Source organism: Vanellus vanellus (assembly GCF_965231255.1).
Source record: "Vanellus vanellus genome assembly, contig: HAP1_SCAFFOLD_98, whole genome shotgun sequence".
Classification (NCBI taxonomy): Eukaryota; Metazoa; Chordata; class Aves; order Charadriiformes; family Charadriidae; genus Vanellus; species Vanellus vanellus.
Window position 1 is genome coordinate 464,753 of NW_028128635.1, and position 15,815 is coordinate 480,567.

The following is a 15,815-nucleotide window of genomic DNA, read 5'->3' on the forward strand; positions in this document are numbered from 1 at the left end:
CAGGCATCTCCCGCAGAGTTTTCTCCAGTGACTTAGGGCCCTGTGATCCCGGCTAGCAACCCCAGACTCCTCTAGGGAAGATACCCGAGATAATTTTTCTGCTTGGACAATGCTCCATCTTCTGGGAAGCATCCGAGACTCCTTGCAGGTCTGTCCCTGAGTCTTTATTCCGGTGGTTTAGCGCCCTCTGATCCCGGGTAGCAACCCCAGACTCCTCCAGGGAAGATACCCGAGATGATTTTTCTCCTTGGACAATGCTCCATCTTCTGGGATGCATCTGAGATTCCTCCCAGGCGTCTCCCACAGACATTTTTCCTGTGCTTTGGGTCCCTGTAATCCCGGGTAGCAACCCCAGACTCCTCCAGGGAAGACACCCAAGATGATTTTTCTCTCTTGACAGTGGTCCATCCTGCGGGATCTACCCAGAACTCCTCCCAGGCATCTCCCGCAAAGTTTTCTCCAGTGCTTTAGGGCCCTGTGATCCCGGGTAGCAACCCCAGACTCCTCTAGGGAAGATACCCGACATAATTTTTCTGCTTGGACAATGCTCCATCTTCTGGGAAGCATCCGAGACTCCTTGCAGGTATGTCCCTGAGTGTTTATTCCGGTGCTTTTGGGCCCTGTCATCCTGGGTAGCAACCCCAGACTCCTCCGTGGAAGATACCCAAGTTGATTTTTCTCCTTGGACTATTGTCCATCCTGCGGGATGCACCCGAGACTCCTCCCAGCTCTGTTTCTGAGTGTTTTCTTCCGGTGGTTTAGCGCCCTGTGATCCCGGGTAGCAACCCCAGACTCCTCCAGGGAAGATACCCGAGATGATTTTTCTCCTTGGACAATGCTCCATCCTCTGGGAAGCATCCGAGACTCATTGAAGGTATGTCCCTGAGTCTTTATTCCGGTGTTTTGGGGCCCTGTGATCCCGGGTAGCAACCCCAGACTCCTCCAGGGAAGATACCCGAGATGATTTTTCTCCTTGGACAATGCTCCATCTTCTGGGATGCATCTGAGATTCCTCCCAGGCGTCTCCCACAGACATTTTTCCTGTGGTTTGGGTCCCTGTAATCCCGGGTAGCAACCCCAGACTCCTCCAGGGAAGATACACGAGATGATTTTTCTCCCTGGACAATGCTCCATCCTCTGGGAAGCATCCGAGACTCCTTGCAGCTTTGTCCCTGAGTGTTTATTCCGGTGCTTTTGGGCCCTGTCATCCCGGGTAGCAACCCCAGACTCCTCCGTGGAAGATACCCAAGTTGATTTTTCTCCTTGGACTATTGTCCATCCTGCGGGATGCACCCGAGACTCCTCCCAGCTCTGTTTCTGAGTGTTTTCTTCCGGTGGTTTAGCGCCCTGTGATCCCGGGTAGCAACCCCAGACTCCTCCAGGGAAGATATCCGAGATGATTTTTCTCCTTGGACAATGCTCCATCCTCTGGGAAGTATCCGAGACTCATTGAATGTATGTCCCTGAGTCTTTATTCCGGTGTTTTCAGGCCCTGTGATCCCGGGTAGCAACCCCAGACTCCTCCAGGGAAGATACCTGAGATGATTTTTCTCCTTGGACAATGCTCCATCTTCTGGGATGCATCTGAGATTCCTCCCAAGTGTCTCCTGCAGACATTTTTCCTGTGGTTTTGGTCCCTGTAATCCCGGGTAGCAAGCCCAGACTCCTCCAGGAAAGATACCCGGGATGATTTTTCTCCTTGGACAATGCTCTATACTCTGGGATGCATCCGAGACTTGTCGCAGCTATGTCCCTGAGTCTTTTTTCTCGCGGTTTATGTTTCTGTCATCCCAGGTAGCAACCCCAGACTCCTCCAGGGAAGACACCCAAGATGATTTTTCTCTCTTGACAGTGGTCCATCCTGCGGGATCTACCCAGAACTCCTCCCAGGCATCTCCCGCAGAGTTTTCTCCAGTGCTTTAGGGCCCTGTGATCCCGGGTAGCAACCCCAGACTCCTCTAGGGAAGATACCTGAGATAATTTTTCTGCTTGGACAATGCTCCATCCTCTGGGAAGCATCCGAGACTCCTTGCAGGTATGTCCCTGAGTGTTTATTCCGGTGCTTTTGGGCCCTGTCATCCCGGGTAGCAACCCCAGACTCCTCCGTGGAAGATACCCAAGTTGATTTTTCTCCTTGGACTATTGTCCATCCTGCGGGATGCACCCGAGACTCTTCCCAGCTCTGTTTCTGAGTGTTTTCTTCCGGTGGTTTAGCGCCCTGTGATCCCGGGTAGCAACCCCAGACTCCTCCAGGGAAGATACCCGAGATGATTTTTCTCCTTGGACAATGCTCCATCCTCTGCGAAGCATCCGAGACCCCTTGGAGGTATGTCCCTGAGTGTTTCTTCCGGTGTTTTGGGGCCCTGTGATCCCGGGTAGCAACCCCAGACTCCTCCAGGGAAGATACCCGAGATGATTTTTCTCCTTGGACAATGCTCCATCTTCTGGGATGCATCTGAGATTCCTCCCAAGTGTCTCCTGCAGACATTTTTCCTGTGGTTTTGGTCCCTGTAATCCCGGGTAGCAACCCCAGACTCCTCCAGGGAAGACACCCAAGATGATTTTTCTCTCTTGACAGTGGTCCATCCTGCGGGATCTACCCAGAACTCCTCCCAGGTATCTCCCGCAAAGTTTTCTCCAGTGCTTTAGGGCCCTGTGATCCCGGCTAGCAACCCCAGACTCCTCTAGGGAAGATACCCGACATAATTTTTCTGCTTGGACAATGCTCCATCCTCTGGGAAGCATCCGAGACTCATTGAAGGTCTGTCCCTGAGTCTTTATTCCGGTGTTTTGGGAACCTGTGATCCCGGGTAGCAACCCCAGACTCCTCCAGGGAAGATACCCGAGATGATTTTTCTCCTTGGACAATGCTCCATCTTCTGGGATGCATCTGAGATTCCTCCCAGGCGTCTCCCACAGACATTTTTCCTGTGGTTTGGGTCCCTGTAATCCCGGGTAGCAACCCCAGACTCCTCCAGGGAAGATACACGAGATGATTTTTCTCCCTGGACAATGCTCCATCCTCTGGGAAGCATCCGAGACTCCTTGCAGCTTTGTCCCTGAGTGTTTATTCCGGTGCTTTTGGGCCCTGTCATCCCGGGTAGCAACCCCAGACTCCTCCAGGGAAGATACCCAAGTTGATTTTTCTCCTTGGACTATTGTCCATCCTGCGGGATGCACCCGAGACTCCTCCCAGCTCTGTTTCTGAGTGTTTTCTTCCGGTGGTTTAGCGCCCTGTGATCCCGGGTAGCAACCCCAGACTCCTCCAGGGAAGACACCCAAGATGATTTTTCTCTCTTGACAGTGGTCCATCCTGCGGGATCTACCCAGAACTCCTCCCAGGCACCTCCAGCAGAGTTTTCTCCAGTGCTTTAGGGCCCTGTGATCCCGGCTAGCAACCCCAGACTCCTCTAGGGAAGATACCCGAGATAATTTTTCTGCTTGGACAATGCTCCATCTTCTGGGAAGCATCCGAGACTCCTTGCAGGTCTGTCCCTGAGTCTTTATTCCGGTGGTTTAGCGCCCTGTCATCACGGGTAGCAACCCCAGACTCCTCCGTGGAAGATACCCAAGTTGATTTTTCTCCTTGGACAATGCTCCATCTTCTGGGATGCATCTGAGATTCCTCCCAGGCGTATCCCACAGACATTTTTCCTGTGGTTTGGGTCCCTGTAATCCCGGGTAGCAACCCCAGACTCCTCCAGGGAAGACACCCAAGATGATTTTTCTCTCTTGACAGTGGTCCATCCTGCGGGATCTACCCAGAACTCCTCCCAGGCATCTCCCGCAGAGTTTTCTCCAGTGCTTTAGGGCCCTGTGATCCCGGCTAGCAACCCCAGACTCCTCTAGGGAAGATACCCGAGATAATTTTTCTGCTTGGACAATGCTCCATCCTCTGGGAAGCATCCGAGACTCCTTGCAGGTATGTCCCTGAGTGTTTATTCCGGTGCTTTTGGGCCCTGTCATCCCGGGTAGCAACCCCAGACTCCTCCGTGGAAGATACCCAAGTTGATTTTTCTCCTTGGACTATTGTCCATCCTGCGGGATGCACCCGAGACTCTTCCCAGCTCTGTTTCTGAGTGTTTTCTTCCGGTGGTTTAGCGCCCTGTGATCCCGGGTAGCAACCCCAGACTCCTCCAGGGAAGATACCCGAGATGATTTTTCTCCTTGGACAATGCTCCATCCTCTGGGAAGCATCCGAGACTCATTGAAGGTATGTCCCTGAGTCTTTATTCCGGTGTTTTGGGGCCCTGTGATCCCGGGTAGCAACCCCAGACTCCTCCAGGGAAGATACCCGAGATGATTTTTCTCCTTGGACAATGCTCCATCTTCTGGGATGCATCTGAGATTCCTCCCAGGCGTCTCCCACAGACATTTTTCCTGTGGTTTGGGTCCCTGTAATCCCGGGTAGCAACCCCAGACTCCTCCAGGGAAGATACACGAGATGATTTTTCTCCCTGGACAATGCTCCATCCTCTGGGAAGCATCCGAGACTCCTTGCAGCTTTGTCCCTGAGTGTTTATTCCGGTGCTTTTGGGCCCTGTCATCCCGGGTAGCAACCCCAGACTCCTCCGTGGAAGATACCCAAGTTGATTTTTCTCCTTGGACTATTGTCCATCCTGCGGGATGCACCCGAGACTCCTCCCAGCTCTGTTTCTGAGTGTTTTCTTCCGGTGGTTTAGCGCCCTGTGATCCCGGGTAGCAACCCCAGACTCCTCCAGGGAAGATATCCGAGATGATTTTTCTCCTTGGACAATGCTCCATCCTCTGGGAAGTATCCGAGACTCATTGAATGTATGTCCCTGAGTCTTTATTCCGGTGTTTTCAGGCCCTGTGATCCCGGGTAGCAACCCCAGACTCCTCCAGGGAAGATACCTGAGATGATTTTTCTCCTTGGACAATGCTCCATCTTCTGGGATGCATCTGAGATTCCTCCCAAGTGTCTCCTGCAGACATTTTTCCTGTGGTTTTGGTCCCTGTAATCCCGGGTAGCAAGCCCAGACTCCTCCAGGAAAGATACCCGGGATGATTTTTCTCCTTGGACAATGCTCTATACTCTGGGATGCATCCGAGACTTGTCGCAGCTATGTCCCTGAGTCTTTTTTCTCGCGGTTTATGTTTCTGTCATCCCAGGTAGCAACCCCAGACTCCTCCAGGGAAGACACCCAAGATGATTTTTCTCTCTTGACAGTGGTCCATCCTGCGGGATCTACCCAGAACTCCTCCCAGGCATCTCCCGCAGAGTTTTCTCCAGTGCTTTAGGGCCCTGTGATCCCGGGTAGCAACCCCAGACTCCTCTAGGGAAGATACCTGAGATAATTTTTCTGCTTGGACAATGCTCCATCCTCTGGGAAGCATCCGAGACTCCTTGCAGGTATGTCCCTGAGTGTTTATTCCGGTGCTTTTGGGCCCTGTCATCCCGGGTAGCAACCCCAGACTCCTCCGTGGAAGATACCCAAGTTGATTTTTCTCCTTGGACTATTGTCCATCCTGCGGGATGCACCCGAGACTCTTCCCAGCTCTGTTTCTGAGTGTTTTCTTCCGGTGGTTTAGCGCCCTGTGATCCCGGGTAGCAACCCCAGACTCCTCCAGGGAAGATACCCGAGATGATTTTTCTCCTTGGACAATGCTCCATCCTCTGCGAAGCATCCGAGACCCCTTGGAGGTATGTCCCTGAGTGTTTCTTCCGGTGTTTTGGGGCCCTGTGATCCCGGGTAGCAACCCCAGACTCCTCCAGGGAAGATACCCGAGATGATTTTTCTCCTTGGACAATGCTCCATCTTCTGGGATGCATCTGAGATTCCTCCCAAGTGTCTCCTGCAGACATTTTTCCTCTGGTTTTGGTCCCTGTAATCCCGGGTAGCAACCCCAGACTCCTCCAGGGAAGACACCCAAGATGATTTTTCTCTCTTGACAGTGGTCCATCCTGCGGGATCTACCCAGAACTCCTCCCAGGCATCTCCCGCAGAGTTTTCTCCAGTGCTTTAGGGCCCTGTGATCCCGGCTAGCAACCCCAGACTCCTCTAGGGAAGATACCCGAGATAATTTTTCTGCTTGGACAATGCTCCATCCTCTGGGAAGCATCCGAGACTCCTTGCAGGTATGTCCCTGAGTGTTTATTCCGGTGCTTTTGGGCCCTGTCATCCCGGGTAGCAACCCCAGACTCCTCCGTGGAAGATACCCAAGTTGATTTTTCTCCTTGGACTATTGTCCATCCTGCGGGATGCACCCGAGACTCTTCCCAGCTCTGTTTCTGAGTGTTTTCTTCCGGTGGTTTAGCGCCCTGTGATCCCGGGTAGCAACCCCAGACTCCTCCAGGGAAGATACCCGAGATGATTTTTCTCCTTGGACAATGCTCCATCCTCTGGGAAGCATCCGAGACTCATTGAAGGTATGTCCCTGAGTCTTTATTCCGGTGTTTTGGGGCCCTGTGATCCCGGGTAGCAACCCCAGACTCCTCCAGGGAAGATACCCGAGATGATTTTTCTCCTTGGACAATGCTCCATCTTCTGGGATGCATCTGAAATTCCTCCCAAGTGTCTCCCGCTGACATTTTTCCTGTGGTTTTGGTCCCTGTAATCCCGGGTAGCAAGCCCAGACTCCTCCAGGAAAGATACCCGGGATGATTTTTCTCCTTGGACAATGCTCTATACTCTGGGATGCATCCGAGACTTGTCGCAGCTATGTCCCTGAGTCTTTTTTCTCGCGGTTTATGGTTCTGTCATCCCAGGTAGCAACCCCAGACTCCTCCAGGGAAGACACCCAAGATGATTTTTCTCTCTTGACAGTGGTCCATCCTGCGGGATCTACCCAGAACTCCTCCCAGGCATCTCCCGCAGAGTTTTCTCCAGTGCTTTAGGGCCCTGTGATCCCGGCTAGCAACCCCAGACTCCTCTAGGGAAGATACCCGAGATAATTTTTCTGCTTGGACAATGCTCCATCCTCTGGGAAGCATCCGAGACTCCTTGCAGGTATGTCCCTGAGTCTTTATTCCGGTGGTTTAGCGCCCTGTGATCACGGGTAGCAACCCCAGACTCCTCCAGGAAAGATACCCGAGATGATTTTTCTCCTTGGACAATGCTCCATTTTCTGGGATGCATCTGAGATTCCTCCCAGGCGTCTCCCACAGACATTTTTCCTGTGGTTTGGGTCCCTGTAATCCCGGGTAGCAACCCCAGACTCCTCCAGGGAAGATACCCGAGATGATTTTTCTCCCTGGACAATGCTCCATCCTCTGGGAAGCATCCGAGACTCCTTGCAGCTTTGTCCCTGAGTGTTTATTCCGGTGCTTTTGGGCCCTTTCATCCCGGGTAGCAACCCCAGACTCCTCCGTGGAAGATACCCAAGTTGATTTTTCTCCTTGGACTATTGTCCATCCTGCGGGATGCACCCGAGACTCCTCCCAGCTCTGTTTCTGAGTGTTTTCTTCCGGTGGTTTAGCGCCCTGTGATCCCGGGTAGCAACCCCAGACTCCTCCAGGGAAGATATCCGAGATGATTTTTCTCCTTGGACAATGCTCCATCCTCTGGGAAGTATCCGAGATTCATTGAATGTATGTCCCTGAGTCTTTATTCCGGTGTTTTGGGGCCCTGTGATCCCGGGTAGCAACCCCAGACTCCTCCAGGGAAGATACCCGAGATGATTTTTCTCCTTGGACAATGCTCCATCTTCTGGGATGCATCTGAGATTCCTCCCACGTGTCTCCCGCAGACATTTTTCCTGTGGTTTTGGTCCCTGTAATCCCGGGTAGCAAGCCCAGACTCCTCCAGGAAAGATACCCGGGATGATTTTTCTCCTTGGACAATGCTCTATACTCTGGGATGCATCCGAGACTTGTCGCAGCTATGTCCCTGAGTCTTTTTTCTCGCGGTTTATGGTTCTGTCATCCCAGGTAGCAACCCCAGACTCCTCCAGGGAAGACACCCAAGATGATTTTTCTCTCTTGACAGTGGTCCATCCTGCGGGATCTACCCAGAACTCCTCCCAGGCATCTCCCGCAGAGTTTTCTCCAGTGCTTTAGGGCCCTGTGATCCCGGCTAGCAACCCCAGACTCCTCTAGGGAAGATACCCGAGATAATTTTTCTGCTTGGACAATGCTCCATCTTCTGGGAAGCATCCGAGACTCCTTGCAGGTCTGTCCCTGAGTCTTTATTCCGGTGGTTTAGCGCCCTCTGATCCCGGGTAGCAACCCCAGACTCCTCCAGGGAAGATACCCGAGATGATTTTTCTCCTTGGACAATGCTCCATCTTCTGGGATGCATCTGAGATTCCTCCCAGGCGTCTCCCACAGACATTTTTCCTGTGCTTTGGGTCCCTGTAATCCCGGGTAGCAACCCCAGACTCCTCCAGGGAAGACACCCAAGATGATTTTTCTCTCTTGACAGTGGTCCATCCTGCGGGATCTACCCAGAACTCCTCCCAGGCATCTCCCGCAAAGTTTTCTCCAGTGCTTTAGGGCCCTGTGATCCCGGGTAGCAACCCCAGACTCCTCTAGGGAAGATACCCGACATAATTTTTCTGCTTGGACAATGCTCCATCTTCTGGGAAGCATCCGAGACTCCTTGCAGGTATGTCCCTGAGTGTTTATTCCGGTGCTTTTGGGCCCTGTCATCCTGGGTAGCAACCCCAGACTCCTCCGTGGAAGATACCCAAGTTGATTTTTCTCCTTGGACTATTGTCCATCCTGCGGGATGCACCCGAGACTCCTCCCAGCTCTGTTTCTGAGTGTTTTCTTCCGGTGGTTTAGCGCCCTGTGATCCCGGGTAGCAACCCCAGACTCCTCCAGGGAAGATACCCGAGATGATTTTTCTCCTTGGACAATGCTCCATCCTCTGGGAAGCATCCGAGACTCATTGAAGGTATGTCCCTGAGTCTTTATTCCGGTGTTTTGGGGCCCTGTGATCCCGGGTAGCAACCCCAGACTCCTCCAGGGAAGATACCCGAGATGATTTTTCTCCTTGGACAATGCTCCATCTTCTGGGATGCATCTGAGATTCCTCCCAGGCGTCTCCCACAGACATTTTTCCTGTGGTTTGGGTCCCTGTAATCCCGGGTAGCAACCCCAGACTCCTCCAGGGAAGATACACGAGATGATTTTTCTCCCTGGACAATGCTCCATCCTCTGGGAAGCATCCGAGACTCCTTGCAGCTTTGTCCCTGAGTGTTTATTCCGGTGCTTTTGGGCCCTGTCATCCCGGGTAGCAACCCCAGACTCCTCCGTGGAAGATACCCAAGTTGATTTTTCTCCTTGGACTATTGTCCATCCTGCGGGATGCACCCGAGACTCCTCCCAGCTCTGTTTCTGAGTGTTTTCTTCCGGTGGTTTAGCGCCCTGTGATCCCGGGTAGCAACCCCAGACTCCTCCAGGGAAGATATCCGAGATGATTTTTCTCCTTGGACAATGCTCCATCCTCTGGGAAGTATCCGAGACTCATTGAATGTATGTCCCTGAGTCTTTATTCCGGTGTTTTCAGGCCCTGTGATCCCGGGTAGCAACCCCAGACTCCTCCAGGGAAGATACCCGAGATGATTTTTCTCCTTGGACAATGCTCCATCTTCTGGGATGCATCTGAGATTCCTCCCAAGTGTCTCCTGCAGACATTTTTCCTGTGGTTTTGGTCCCTGTAATCCCGGGTAGCAAGCCCAGACTCCTCCAGGAAAGATACCCGGGATGATTTTTCTCCTTGGACAATGCTCTATACTCTGGGATGCATCCGAGACTTGTCGCAGCTATGTCCCTGAGTCTTTTTTCTCGCGGTTTATGTTTCTGTCATCCCAGGTAGCAACCCCAGACTCCTCCAGGGAAGACACCCAAGATGATTTTTCTCTCTTGACAGTGGTCCATCCTGCGGGATCTACCCAGAACTCCTCCCAGGCATCTCCCGCAGAGTTTTCTCCAGTGCTTTAGGGCCCTGTGATCCCGGGTAGCAACCCCAGACTCCTCTAGGGAAGATACCTGAGATAATTTTTCTGCTTGGACAATGCTCCATCCTCTGGGAAGCATCCGAGACTCCTTGCAGGTATGTCCCTGAGTGTTTATTCCGGTGCTTTTGGGCCCTGTCATCCCGGGTAGCAACCCCAGACTCCTCCGTGGAAGATACCCAAGTTGATTTTTCTCCTTGGACTATTGTCCATCCTGCGGGATGCACCCGAGACTCTTCCCAGCTCTGTTTCTGAGTGTTTTCTTCCGGTGGTTTAGCGCCCTGTGATCCCGGGTAGCAACCCCAGACTCCTCCAGGGAAGATACCCGAGATGATTTTTCTCCTTGGACAATGCTCCATCCTCTGCGAAGCATCCGAGACCCCTTGGAGGTATGTCCCTGAGTGTTTCTTCCGGTGTTTTGGGGCCCTGTGATCCCGGGTAGCAACCCCAGACTCCTCCAGGGAAGATACCCGAGATGATTTTTCTCCTTGGACAATGCTCCATCTTCTGGGATGCATCTGAGATTCCTCCCAAGTGTCTCCCGCAGACATTTTTCCTGTGGTTTTTATCCCTGTAATCCCGGGTAGCAAGCCCAGACTCCTCCAGGAAAGATACCCGGGATGATTTTTCTCCTTGGACAATGCTCTATACTCTGGGATGCATCCGAGACTTGTCGCAGCTATGTCCCTGAGTCTTTTTTCTCGCGGTTTATGGTTCTGTCATCCCAGGTAGCAACCCCAGACTCCTCCAGGGAAGACACCCAAGATGATTTTTCTCTCTTGACAGTGGTCCATCCTGCGGGATCTACCCAGAACTCCTCCCAGGCATCTCCCGCAGAGTTTTCTCCAGTGCTTTAGGGCCCTGTGATCCCGGCTAGCAACCCCAGACTCCTCTAGGGAAGATACCCGAGATAATTTTTCTGCTTGGACAATGCTCCATCTTCTGGGAAGCATCCGAGACTCCTTGCAGGTCTGTCCCTGAGTCTTTATTCCGGTGGTTTAGCGCCCTCTGATCCCGGGTAGCAACCCCAGACTCCTCCAGGGAAGATACCCGAGATGATTTTTCTCCTTGGACAATGCTCCATCTTCTGGGATGCATCTGAGATTCCTCCCAGGCGTCTCCCACAGACATTTTTCCTGTGCTTTGGGTCCCTGTAATCCCGGGTAGCAACCCCAGACTCCTCCAGGGAAGACACCCAAGATGATTTTTCTCTCTTGACAGTGGTCCATCCTGCGGGATCTACCCAGAACTCCTCCCAGGCATCTCCCGCAAAGTTTTCTCCAGTGCTTTAGGGCCCTGTGATCCCGGGTAGCAACCCCAGACTCCTCTAGGGAAGATACCCGACATAATTTTTCTGCTTGGACAATGCTCCATCTTCTGGGAAGCATCCGAGACTCCTTGCAGGTATGTCCCTGAGTGTTTATTCCGGTGCTTTTGGGCCCTGTCATCCTGGGTAGCAACCCCAGACTCCTCCGTGGAAGATACCCAAGTTGATTTTTCTCCTTGGACTATTGTCCATCCTGCGGGATGCACCCGAGACTCCTCCCAGCTCTGTTTCTGAGTGTTTTCTTCCGGTGGTTTAGCGCCCTGTGATCCCGGGTAGCAACCCCAGACTCCTCCAGGGAAGATACCCGAGATGATTTTTCTCCTTGGACAATGCTCCATCCTCTGGGAAGCATCCGAGACTCATTGAAGGTATGTCCCTGAGTCTTTATTCCGGTGTTTTGGGGCCCTGTGATCCCGGGTAGCAACCCCAGACTCCTCCAGGGAAGATACCCGAGATGATTTTTCTCCTTGGACAATGCTCCATCTTCTGGGATGCATCTGAGATTCCTCCCAGGCGTCTCCCACAGACATTTTTCCTGTGGTTTGGGTCCCTGTAATCCCGGGTAGCAACCCCAGACTCCTCCAGGGAAGATACACGAGATGATTTTTCTCCCTGGACAATGCTCCATCCTCTGGGAAGCATCCGAGACTCCTTGCAGCTTTGTCCCTGAGTGTTTATTCCGGTGCTTTTGGGCCCTGTCATCCCGGGTAGCAACCCCAGACTCCTCCGTGGAAGATACCCAAGTTGATTTTTCTCCTTGGACTATTGTCCATCCTGCGGGATGCACCCGAGACTCCTCCCAGCTCTGTTTCTGAGTGTTTTCTTCCGGTGGTTTAGCGCCCTGTGATCCCGGGTAGCAACCCCAGACTCCTCCAGGGAAGATATCCGAGATGATTTTTCTCCTTGGACAATGCTCCATCCTCTGGGAAGTATCCGAGACTCATTGAATGTATGTCCCTGAGTCTTTATTCCGGTGTTTTCAGGCCCTGTGATCCCGGGTAGCAACCCCAGACTCCTCCAGGGAAGATACCCGAGATGATTTTTCTCCTTGGACAATGCTCCATCTTCTGGGATGCATCTGAGATTCCTCCCAAGTGTCTCCTGCAGACATTTTTCCTGTGGTTTTGGTCCCTGTAATCCCGGGTAGCAAGCCCAGACTCCTCCAGGAAAGATACCCGGGATGATTTTTCTCCTTGGACAATGCTCTATACTCTGGGATGCATCCGAGACTTGTCGCAGCTATGTCCCTGAGTCTTTTTTCTCGCGGTTTATGTTTCTGTCATCCCAGGTAGCAACCCCAGACTCCTCCAGGGAAGACACCCAAGATGATTTTTCTCTCTTGACAGTGGTCCATCCTGCGGGATCTACCCAGAACTCCTCCCAGGCATCTCCCGCAGAGTTTTCTCCAGTGCTTTAGGGCCCTGTGATCCCGGGTAGCAACCCCAGACTCCTCTAGGGAAGATACCTGAGATAATTTTTCTGCTTGGACAATGCTCCATCCTCTGGGAAGCATCCGAGACTCCTTGCAGGTATGTCCCTGAGTGTTTATTCCGGTGCTTTTGGGCCCTGTCATCCCGGGTAGCAACCCCAGACTCCTCCGTGGAAGATACCCAAGTTGATTTTTCTCCTTGGACTATTGTCCATCCTGCGGGATGCACCCGAGACTCTTCCCAGCTCTGTTTCTGAGTGTTTTCTTCCGGTGGTTTAGCGCCCTGTGATCCCGGGTAGCAACCCCAGACTCCTCCAGGGAAGATACCCGAGATGATTTTTCTCCTTGGACAATGCTCCATCTTCTGGGATGCATCTGAGATTCCTCCCAAGTGTCTCCCGCAGACATTTTTCCTGTGGTTTTTATCCCTGTAATCCCGGGTAGCAAGCCCAGACTCCTCCAGGAAAGATACCCGGGATGATTTTTCTCCTTGGACAATGCTCTATACTCTGGGATGCATCCGAGACTTGTCGCAGCTATGTCCCTGAGTCTTTTTTCTCGCGGTTTATGGTTCTGTCATCCCAGGTAGCAACCCCAGACTCCTCCAGGGAAGACACCCAAGATGATTTTTCTCTCTTGACAGTGGTCCATCCTACGGGATCTACCCAGGACTCCTCCCAGGCATCTCCCGCAGAGTTTTCTCCAGTGCTTTAGGGCCCTGTGATCCCGGCTAGCAACCCCAGACTCCTCTAGGGAAGATACCCGAGATAATTTTTCTGCTTGGACAATGCTCCATCCTCTGGGAAGCATCCGAGACTCCTTGCAGGTATGTCCCTGAGTGTTTATTCCGGTGCTTTTGGGCCCTGTGATCCCGGGTAGCAACCCCAGACTCCTCCGTGGAAGATACCCAAGTTGATTTTTCTCCTTGGACTATTGTCCATCCTGCGGGATGCACCCGAGACTCTTCCCAGCTCTGTTTCTGAGTGTTTTCTTCCGGTGGTTTAGCGCCCTGTGATCCCAGGTAGCAACCCCAGACTCCTCCAGGGAAGATACCCGAGATGATTTTTCTCCTTGGACAATGCTCCATCTTCTGGGATGCATCTGAGATTCCTCCCAAGTGTCTCCTGCAGAGATTTTTCCTGTGGTTTTGGTCCCTGTAATCCCGGGTAGCAAGCCCAGACTCCTCCAGGAAAGATACCCGGGATGATTTTTCTCCTTGGACAATGCTCTATACTCTGGGATGCATCCGAGACTTGTCGCAGCTATGTCCCTGAGTCTTTTTTCTCGCGGTTTATGGTTCTGTCATCCCAGGTAGCAACCCCAGACTCCTCCAGGGAAGACACCCAAGATGATTTTTCTCTCTTGACAGTGGTCCATCCTGCGGGATCTACCCAGAACTCCTCCCAGGCATCTCCCGCAGAGTTTTCTCCAGTGCTTTAGGGCCCTGTGATCCCGGCTAGCAACCCCAGACTCCTCTAGGGAAGATACCCGAGATAATTTTTCTGCTTGGACAATGCTCCATCCTCTGGGAAGCATCCGAGACTCCTTGCAGGTATGTCCCTGAGTGTTTATTCCGGTGCTTTTGGGCCCTGTCATCCCGGGTAGCAACCCCAGACTCCTCCGTGGAAGATACCCAAGTTGATTTTTCTCCTTGGACTATTGTCTATCCTGCGGGATGCACCCGAGACTCTTCCCAGCTCTGTTTCTGAGTGTTTTCTTCCGGTGGTTTAGCGCCCTGTGATCCCGGGTAGCAACCCCAGACTCCTCCAGGGAAGATACCCGAGATGATTTTTCTCCTTGGACAATGCTCCATCCTCTGGGAAGCATCCGAGACTCATTGAAGGTATGTCCCTGAGTCTTTATTCCGGTGTTTTGGGGCCCTGTGATCCCGGGTAGCAACCCCAGACTCCTCCAGGGAAGATACCCGAGATGATTTTTCTCCTTGGACAATGCTCCATCTTCTGGGATGCATCTGAAATTCCTCCCAAGTGTCTCCCGCTGACATTTTTCCTGTGGTTTTGGTCCCTGTAATCCCGGGTAGCAAGCCCAGACTCCTCCAGGAAAGATACCCGGGATGATTTTTCTCCTTGGACAATGCTCTATACTCTGGGATGCATCCGAGACTTGTCGCAGCTATGTCCCTGAGTCTTTTTTCTCGCGGTTTATGTTTCTGTCATCCCAGGTAGCAACCCCAGACTCCTCCAGGGAAGACACCCAAGATGATTTTTCTCTCTTGACAGTGGTCCATCCTGCGGGATCTACCCAGAACTCCTCCCAGGCATCTCCCGCAAAGTTTTCTCCAGTGCTTTAGGGCCCTGTGATCCCGGCTAGCAACCCCAGACTCCTCCAGGGAAGATACCCGAGATGATTTTTCTCCTTGGACAATGCTCCATCTTCTGGGATGCATCTGAGATTCCTCCCAGGCGTCTCCCACAGACATTTTTCCTGTGGTTTGGGTCCCTGTAATCCCGGGTAGCAACCCCAGACTCCTCCAGGGAAGATACACGAGATGATTTTTCTCCCTGGACAATGCTCCATCCTCTGGGAAGCATCCGAGACTCCTTGCAGCTTTGTCCCTGAGTGTTTATTCCGGTGCTTTTGGGCCCTGTCATCCCGGGTAGCAACCCCAGACTCCTCCAGGGAAGATACCCAAGTTGATTTTTCTCCTTGGACTATTGTCCATCCTGCGGGATGCACCCGAGACTCCTCCCAGCTCTGTTTCTGAGTGTTTTCTTCCGGTGGTTTAGCGCCCTGTGATCCCAGGTAGCAACCCCAGACTCCTCCAGGGAAGATATCCGAGATGATTTTTCTCCTTGGACAATGCTCCATCCTCTGGGAAGTATCCGAGACTCATTGAATGTATGTCCCTGAGTCTTTATTCCGGTGTTTTGGGTCCCTGTAATCCCGGGTAGCAACCCCAGACTCCTCCAGGGAAGATACCCAAGTTGATTTTTCTCCTTGGACTATTGTCCATCCTGCGGGATGCACCCGAGACTCTTCCCAGCTCTGTTTCTGAGTGTTTTCTTCCGGTGGTTTAGCGCCCTGTGATCCCGGGTAGCAACCCCAGACTCCTCCAGGGAAGATACCCAAGATGATTTTTCTCCTTGGACAATGCTCCATCTTCTGGGATGCATCTGA